We start from the raw sequence: 10,280 nt of genomic DNA, 5'->3' as shown, positions 1-10,280 counted from the left end.
TTTTTTTCCTGTAATAGATATCTAGTCTCATAGTGTTGTGGTCAGAAAAGATACTTGATATGATTTTAATTTTCTTAAATTTACCAAGGCTTGATTTGTGACCCAAGATATGATCTATCCTAGAGAATGTTCCATGAGCACTTGTGAAGAAAGTGTATTCTGTTGTTTTGGATGGAATGTCCTATAAATATCCGTTAAGTCCTTCTTGTCTAATGTGTCATTTAAAGCTTGTGTTTCCTTATTTATTTTCATTTTGGATGATCCATCCATTGGTGAAAGTGGGGCATGAAAGTTCCCTACTATTATGGTGGTACTGTTGATTTCCCCCTTTATGGCTGTTAGCCTTTGCCTTATGTACTTTGGTGGTCCTATGTTGGGTGCATAAATATTTACAATTGTTATATCTTCTTCTTGGATTGATCCCTTGATTATTATGTAGTGTCCTTTGTCTCTTGTAATTGTGTTTATTTTCAAGTCTATTTTGTCTGATATGAGAATTGCTACTATAGCTTTCTTTTGATTTCCATTTGCATGGAATATCTTTTTCCATCCCCTCACTTTCAGTCTGTATGTGTGCCTAGGTCTGAAGTAGGTCTCTTGTAGACAGCATATATACTGGTCTTGCTTTGGGATGCATTCAGCCAGTCTATGTCTTTTGGTTGGAAAATTTAATCCGTTTACATTTAAGGTAATTATTGATATGTATGTTCCTATTACCATTTTCCTAAATGTTTTTGGTGTGTTACTGTAGGTCTTTTCCTTCTCTTGTGTTTCCTGCCTAGAGAAGTGCCTTTAGCATTTGTTGTAAAGCTGGTTTGGTGGTGCTGAATTCTCTTAGCTTTTGCTTGTGTGTAAAGGTTTTAATTTCTCCATCGAATCTGAATGAGATCCTTGATGAGTAATCTTGTTTGTAGGTTTTTTCCGTTTGTCACTCTGAATATGTCCTGCCACTCCCTTCTGGCTTGCAGAATTTCTTCTGAATGCTCAGCTGTTAACCTTATCGGGATTCCCTTGTATATTATTTGTTGCATGTTATTTGTTGCTTTTCCCTTGCTGCTTTTAGTATTTTTTCTTTGTATTTAATTTTTGATATTTTGACTGATATGTGTCTTGTCATGTTGCTCCTTGTGTTTATCCTGCCTGGGACTCTCTGTGCTTCCTGGACTTGCCTGACTGTATCCATTCCCATGTTAGGGAAATTTCAGCTGTAATATGTTTAAATATTTTCTCAGACACTTTCTTTTTCTCTTCTTCTTCTGGGACCCATATAATTCGAATGTTGATGTGTTTCTTGTATTTCTCCATTCTATTTCCAAGATTTTGGTTCATATTTGCTATCATTACTCTGAATTCTGTTTCAGGTAGACTGCCTATTTCCTCTTCATTTGTTTGGTCTGGTGGGTTTTTACCTTGCCCCTTCATCTGCTGCATAATTCTCTGTCTTCTCATTCTGTTTAATTGGTGTGTTTGGTGTCTCCTTTAAGAAGGCTGCAGGTTCCTAGTTCCCATTGTTTTTGGTGTCTGCCCCCAGTGGGTGAGTTTGGTTCAGTGGCTTGTGTAGGCTTCCTGGGGGAGGGGACTGGTGCCTGTGTTCTGGTGGGTGGGGCTGAATCTTGTCTTTCTGGTGGGCAGGGCTGCATCCGGTGGTGTCTTTTGGGGTGTCTGTGAACTTAGTATGATTTTAGGCAGCCTCTCTGCTAATGAGTGTGGTTGTGTTCCTGTCTCACAAATTGTTTAGCATGGGGCATCCAGCACTGGAGCTTGCTGGCCATTGGGTGGAGCTGGGTCTTAGGGATTAGATGGAGATATCTGGGAGAGCTCTCTCTGATTGATATTACGTGGCGCCGGCAGGTGTCTGGTGATCCAATGTCCTGAACTCAGCTCTCCCACCTCAGAGGCTCAGTCTGGGGCACCAAGACCCTGTCAACCACACAGCTCAAAAGGAAAGGGAGAAAAAAGAAGGAAAAAAATGAGTTAGAAAATTTTTTTTTTAATTTATTTAAAAAAAATAAGAAAGAGAGCAAGGAAACCAATAAACAAATCCACCAATGGTAACACACGCTAAAATCCAAACTATGAGAAACATAAAAATCAGAAAGAAATCAGTCACAGAGAGCAAACCCCAAGTCTACTGTTGCTCCCAAAGTCCACTGCATCGATATTGGGATGATTCGTTGTCTATTCAGGTATTCCTCAGATGCAGGGTACATCAAGTTGATTGTGGAGATTTAATCTGCTGCTCCTGAGGCTGCTGGGAGAGATTTCCCTTTCTCGTCTTTGTTCACACGGCTCCTGAGGTTCAGCTTTGGTTTTGGCCCCACCTCTGCGTGTAGGTCTCCCACAGACGTCTGTTCCCCACCTAGACAAGAAGGGGTTAAAGCAGCAACTCATTCGGGCACTCTTGCTCACTCCGGCCATGGGGAGGGAGGGGTGCAGTAGTGATAATTCTCTATAGTGTTTTTTAGTGTGTCTCTTTGTATAGCGTTTTAGTGGTTTCTCTATGTATTGCATTATGCGTGCATAACTTATCACAGTCTACTTGTGTCATTATTTTACCAGTTTGAGTGAAGTGTACAAACTTGAACTTCCTTAACCTTCTTCTATTTCTAATATGATTGTCTGAAATATTTCCTCTATGTAAATTAAGAACAACAGCAGATAGTGTTATAAATTTTGTTCAACTTTAAACATGATTTGTAAAACAACAGAAGGAGTGAAGCCTGTTGTATTCACCAGTATTTTTGCTTATCATCTTTCCTTTCTCTGATATTCTAAGATTCCTTCATTTATTACTTCCTTTTTGTTTAGACAACTTTGTAAGTTATCCTGTTACAGTAGGTCTCCTAGCAACAGATTCTCTTTCATCTGAGACTGTCTTTATTTTCCCCCTTGGTCCTGGAAATATTTTTGCCAGACACAGAATTCAAGTTTGACAGTTGTTTTCTTTTATCACTTCAAAATATTGTACCACTTTTTTAGGCCTCCATGCTGTCAGATGAGATATTCTGTCACTAAAATTGGTGTTTCTCCATAAATAAACATCATATCTCTCTAGCTGCTTTCAAGATTTTTTCTTTGTAATTTCAGAAATTTGACTATGATTTTTCTTGGTGTGGAATTATTTTTTAATTTCCCTTGTTTGAGGCTTTCTCAGATTCTTAGAGAATTATTTTTCAATCTATTTTCTCTCTGTTACTCAGATTGGGTAAATTAATCTGTCATCAAGTTCTCTCCTTCTCTCCTCTATTATCTCCACTCTAATATTGAGCCCATCCATCTAGCTTTTATTTCAGTTATTTTATTTGTCATATTTTTCAATCCCCTGATTGCCCTTTGGCTCATTTTTGTGATTTCCATTTCTTTGCTCTTAGTTCTAGACATTTTTAGGGACAAGGATACTTTTTTAAATGATGGCCATTTACTTATTAAGTATTTCAGTATACACCTCTAAAATATAAAATAAACTTTGTGTGTAATTACCATTATTGCACCTAAGATATTAGTGGTAACTCTTTAAAATCAGTGCATATTTCTTTAATGATTTCTCTCAAGTATCTGTTTATAACTGAGGGATTCAAATCAATATTCAAATAAGACCCTTAGGTTACATTTTGTTGTTTTGTCTTTTAAGTTTCTTGTCATCTAGAACAGTGACTTCCCCCTTTTTTCATGCCTCTGACCTGTTGAAAAACTAGATGGCTTGTTCTGTGAGATGTCCCACATTGTGGGTTTTTCAGATTGTTTCATTCCCTGTAAACTGGAAGTTAGAGCCAAATACTTGATTAGATCCAATTTCAATATTTTTGTTAAAAAATAGGAGGGCAAATTGTGTTATTTTGAGGGGAATTTGAAGAAAATGATAACTTTAACATTACCATGGAAGACTATGTATGTAAATAGTACAAATAATTATTCTGTTTATTAAAGTAAAAAATATACTTCATAAGTCATGTTCTTAAAGTGCTATTTCTCATAGCTAAAAATTTGGAGGGGTTACCTAACTATCCAGTAAAGGAGACTTATTTAAATGAATTAAGACATATCCTTAGAGTGTGCAGCCAATCCTGAAGACATTTAAAAATATGCATAAAAGAGGGTTTAAATTAAAATTTGAGACTATGAAACATGTTCATGGTGCAGTAAATGATAAAAGCTGGTCACCAAGGCATATATATGCTCTGGGTGATTATGACTGGCAGGATCTACAGCATAACACTATCAGTTAGTGGTGGGATCATAAGCTGCTTGTCCTGTTTTTCTTTGTAGGAAATAAAGAAAAGAGAGATACCTAATGATCACGCATTGCTTTGTAATAATGCTAATATTAAATTAATGCAAATTATCTTTAAAAAGCATCCCAGAAATAGAATGGTGTAAACAGGGTGTAAAACTCTGTGGTTTCCTGCAGGTTCCTTAGCTCCTTCATACCACCTTCTTCAAAGATGGAACGCCTGGCTGTGTTAAGTGTGTTTTTATATTAGAAGTCCAGAAACCTGGGAAAGAAGGAAAAAGGCAAATTAGATACAACGTGTAAAACAGCATGTATCTGCTTCTTTTCAACCCATAGATTCAGGGAGCCCTCAGCACATGAATGCCCACCCCGTGACTGAGACACACTGGATGGTAACCCTAGGCACAGTCCAGACTGTGTCATGAGGGTACCCCTCCCCCATGCCATGGTAAGGGGCACCAGAGGCCAGCCAGGCCACAGCTGTGAAAGAGGACGTGACTTCCAGCACCTTGCCATTTCCCCTTTGGGCTCCTTGTCCTTGTGTAGCCACCCCACCTTTCCCACTTCTTATTTCCAAAGGACTTCCTCCTCCCAGACCTCTCACCATCCCCGCATTGGCTCTTACTGAATTTTTATTGGGAGCGTTTGTTTGAGGTGAGGTGGTGACCCGGTGTCCAGGCTCTAACCCGCCAGTAAAGTCTAGCTCTACCACCTGTTGGCATGTGTCTTCAGGCAAGGAATGAACAATTCTCAGACTTAGTTTCTCCAAAGTATTATTAGAAAGGAAAAGTGTGGACTTGAAGGTTTTTCCAAATATTTAATATAGCTGTTTTGCTAGGTTTCCAATGGCAGGATTTGGGGCTGAAGCTGAGGAAGTTTTTTCCTACTGTCCTTTCTTCCCTCTACTTTCCAACTAAGTATTTAGAAGAGAACAGTATTAAAGTAATTTATAGGATATATGTTTTCCCTTGAACTATTATGTAAAGTTTAACACAGCTAAAAGAAATCAAAGGAACAGATAGCAATTCTTTTTTCTCTTTGCTTATACACACTCCCCCGTTTATCAAAGGGAAATTGTCATTAGCTGAATGCATTCCAACGTTGTTTCTTTGTACTTTGTTTAGTTTTAATAGAAGTGCCGTTAAGAAAAATTCCTTTATTTCTATAGAGGTTTACATTTTATAACATATTTTCACATACTTTACTGGATAGTGTTTTTTCTTAAGTTCTGCTGTGTGCTTTATTGAGGTGTAATTTACATACAATAAGATTCACTCATTTTAAGCATATATCATATTGGCAACTGCGTACAATTATGTAAACACCACCACATTCAAGATGCAGACATTTCCATCACACCAGTGAGTTCCCCTGTACCTCTGTACAGGCAATACCTGTCCCCTCCCCATACTTCCAGCCTCAACTGATCAATTACTGATCTACTGATCTGCTGTCTCTGCTGTCTGTTACATGGTTTTTCTTTTTTTTTTTTTTCAGTCTAGATTTTTCACCGGGCATAGTAGTTTTGAGATTCATGTTGCATGTATTGGTAGTTTGTTCTTTTTTATTTTATTGCTGATTAGCATTTTAGAAATTTAGAATATATGAATATTTCAGTTTTTGGCTACTGAGAATAATGCTATGGACATTTATGTATAAGTCTTTGTGTGGACGTGTTTTCATTTCTCTTGGGTAAATACCTAAGAGTGGAATTGCTAAGCCTCACAGCAAACGTATGTTTAACTTATTACTAATTGTTTGTGGGAGGATGTTTTGGTATCACAAAAACTCTGTGCCAGAGGAAGACAGCTCTTCCTACTTTACAGGTAAGGAAACTGAGGCATGAACAAAGTTTGGTGATTTACTCTGACTTTTCTATTAGGCTTGTGACATGCTGAGACTGGGCCATGTGTCTCCAGTACTCACTTGTCTTTGGTTTGTTTTCTGTTTTCTTTCTTTTTAAATCTTTTGCTTTAATAGAAGAATATAGGCTAATTGTTACACAAAATTTTAAAATATAGATTATGAAGGAAAAAGGAACCAAAAATCGCCTGTTTCCTCTGCTCAGAGGAGGACATTGTTAACATCTTTTATATCACTTCAGGCTTGTGTCTGTGTATGTGTGTGTTTCTTCTTAGAAAATGGGTTAAGATTGTGCATAATCATTTGTATCTTGATTGTCACACTCAATCATGAGTCATTTTCCTCACTTCTGTCATGGAGATCATTTTACATCAACAAGGATACACCTGTAACATTCTTGTAAATGGTTGCTGAATCTTTATATGGATGATTCAGTCTAACTCTTCATTTCAATGGCACGTGCCACTCAGGTTATTTTCAGTTTTGTGTTATTATTAGCAAGAGTCTTGCATTTGTTTTCAATAATTTATTTGTATCTCCACCTATTTCTAAACCATATTTTTGCATTTTGAGATGGTCATTTGATTTAAGATTTACTGTTCTTCAAAAGCATAACTTTGGTTTATTTCCAAGTTACACTGGAGATGTTGGTAAGGGGATTGGACCTGCTGTATTGGTGGAGGCATGGAGCTCATCTAAGTGAAAAAAATATACCTGTTATTCAAGATACTCCAGTGATGGGTTTTGTACTTTGTCACAAATTTTTTTTATTTGAATATGAAAAAAAAAAGTCTTACCTCACAAAAGAGGAACTTTGAGTAAAATTTTGGCAGGAAAGGGTCTGAAAGAACAAGCTTTCTTTAACAATGCAACTCCAGAGGTTTCACTTCTCCGTCTTCCTCTTCTTTTCCCAAACTAGAAAACTCTTAAAATACATGGACCCTGTTGAAAAGCGCTTCAGTATTAGAGTGGGGGTAGAGCTGATGAAAGGGAAGGAGCCAGTTCAGTAACCAGCCTCAATGACAGTGATAAAAAAAATCCAGTTCTCTCCCCAAGCATCCATTCTCAAATTGTCTCTGTGCAGTCACATGCACTAAACTTATTCCTCTTGAGTTTCCCATAAAGAATAACTCTTCTCAAAGGGAACCCTCTTGCACTGTTGCTGGGAATTTAAATTGATACAGCCACTATGGAGAACAGTATGGAGGTTCCTTAAAAAACTAAAAAAAAATTACGATATGATCCAGCAATCCCACTACTGGACATATACCCAGAGAAAACCATAATTCAAAAAGACACATGTTGGGACTTCCCTGGTGGCCCAGGGGGTAAGGATCCGCCTGCCAATGCAGGGGACATGGGCTCAAGCCCTAGTCCGGGAAGATCCCACATGCCGCGGAGCAACTAAGCCCATGTGCCACAACTACTGAGCCTGCGTGCCACAACTACTGAAGCCCATGTGCCTAGAGCCTGTGCTCCGCAACAAGAGAAACCACTGCAATGAGAAGCCCGTGCAACACAACGAAGACCCAACACAGCCAAAAATAAATAAATAAATAAAATTTAAAAAAAGAAAGACACATGCACCCCAATGTTCATTGCAGCACTATTTACAATAGCCAGGTCATGGAAGCAACCTAAATGCCCATCAACAGACGAATGGATAAAGAAGATGTGGTACATATATATAATGGAATATTACTCGGCCATAAAAAGGAACGAAACTGGGTCATTTGTTGAGACATGGATGGATCTAGAGACTGTCATACGGAGTGAAGTAAGTCAGAAAGAGAAAAACAGATATCATATATTAATGCATTTATGTGGTACCTAGAAAAATGGTACAGAGGAACCAGTTTGCAGGGCAGAAATTGAGACACAGATGTAGAGAACATATGTATGGACACCAAGGGGGGAAAGTGGCAGTGGGGTGGTGGTGGTGGTGTGATGAATTGGGCGATTGGGATTGACATGTATACACTGATGTGTATAAAATTGATGACTAATGAGAACCTGCTGTATAAAAAAATACAATTCAAAAATTAAAAAAAAAAAGAATAACTCTTCTCAAAGCCTCTTTGCCAGAAAAACCAATAGAATAGGAAAGTCAATGGAGGAGATTAATTTGCACTTAAAATTATTTTTTCACTCCCATGTTTCATTTTCTAAAAGGAATATTTTCAGAGACTTGAAGTAGAAGGAAGTTTAGATATCATTTAGTACAGTCTCCTCATTTTATAGATGAGGAAGTAGGTCGAGATGTATTGGTTAGGTTTCATTCTGATCTTAGTTTTCTTTTTTGCTCTAAAGTTTCAGTTGTTCAGTTCTTGTATTTTGTAACCCTTCTTGAAAAGAGTTGTTGCCCCAGTAACTCCTTGATACACAATGACTGACCTGGGTTTTTCTAACAGAAAGGTATTTTCTTTCTTCAAGGAATGAAGTTTGAACCCATCAGGATTATTTCTATTTGAGGAATGAACTAATCAACTTCCCTCAATTAATCCACTACATTTTCCTATTTCTTTGACCTTTCTTGTGTCACTCTTCCTGATATAGAAGAGGAAATAGCCTTATTCCTACAAAGGCAAACTTCTCATGTGTGTTCTTTTTTCCCCTTTTGTTTCATAAAATTTTTTAAAACAGTAATCCATGTTAATTGGATGCAAAATAGCAAGTAGCTAAGATGCCAACAGCAATTGCTATCTCAGCAATAATTGTCTAGAAAATATAAGATATAAATCACATTAGCTATAGAAAGTATAATGTAGTCATTAACCTAATCAAGGATGCACAAAACCTGTATGAAGAAAAATGTTAAACTCTGTCGTGGAACACAAGAAAACCTGATGTACTACGTTCATGGACTGAATGACTTAATATTTATTAAGATATCATTTCTTCCTTAATCAGGTCATTCAAGCTTATTCAATAAAACTCTAACAGGTTCTTTTTTTCCTCCAATTTTATTGGGATATAATTAACAGATAGTATTGTATTAGTTTTAAATGTACAACATGATGGTTAGATATTTGTATATATCATGAAATGATTACCACAATAAGTTTAGTTAATATGCATCGCCTTACATTGTTAGAATTTATTTCTTGTGATGAGAACTCTTAAGATTTACTCTTTTAGCAACTTTCAGCTATACAATATTGTTAAATTTTGTCACCATGTTGTACATTACATCCTCAGAACTGATTTATCTTATACCTGGAAGTTTGGACTTCTGACCACATTTACCCATTTTGCCCACCTCCCATCTTAACAGGATCTTTTTAAGTACTCAACCATTGAATCTAGAATTTTCATGGAAGTATAAAATATAAAATAGTTTTTAAAAAAATTTTAATAAGACCAAAGGAAGTGGGAGAGTTTAGAGTCACCCTTCTTAATATTAAGTCCTGATACAAAGCTGATATAATAAAGAATGTACACCACCACCACCAACAAGAACAAGAAACCCCAGTGCATCAGAGTAAATAGCATAGAACACAAACACATTCACACATATTTACCTACTTGTCTAATATTCTACATAGCTTATAATAGAGATGGCATCACCAATCATTGAAGAAAGAATGGACATTTAGCAGAAAGTAATGAGAAAACTAGCTTACTATATAGAAAAAATAATGTTGAATCCCTACCTCATACCATATATATGGTGAACTCCAGAGGAATTAAAGACCAATTTCAAAAGTAAAACTATACACTTAATAGAAAAAAAATAGGCAAGTATTATAGTAATTTTAGAGTGGAAAAGAACTCTTAAATAAGACCTTCAAGGTAGAAGCCATGAGGATAAAGCTTGATGGATTTTAATTTATCATTATTAAGGTTCTCATTTCAATGACATAGTCAATTGACAAAGTTGGCAGAGGGATGATGGAGCAGAAGGAATCACTTGTAATGTTCAGAGATGACAATACACACACACACACACACACACACACACACACACACTGAGAGAGAGAAAGGAAACAATTAGAAAAATGGGCAAAGATAAGAGAAGTCAGCACACTGAAGGGGAAACAAACAGTTACAGTAAGTGAAGAGATGATTAAACTCACTAGTAATCAAAGAAATCCAAAGGGAACAAAGTAGCACATTACATCTCTCAGCATGGCAAAAATTATAGAAGGATCATATTGTTAGCACGGATGTGGGGAAACAAAATTCT

This window comes from Physeter macrocephalus, chromosome 8 (assembly GCF_002837175.3).
Source record: "Physeter macrocephalus isolate SW-GA chromosome 8, ASM283717v5, whole genome shotgun sequence".
Lineage (NCBI taxonomy): Eukaryota > Metazoa > Chordata > Mammalia > Artiodactyla > Physeteridae > Physeter > Physeter macrocephalus.
The sequence above is the reverse complement of the archived record's forward strand: the minus strand, read 5'-3'. Positions refer to the sequence as shown.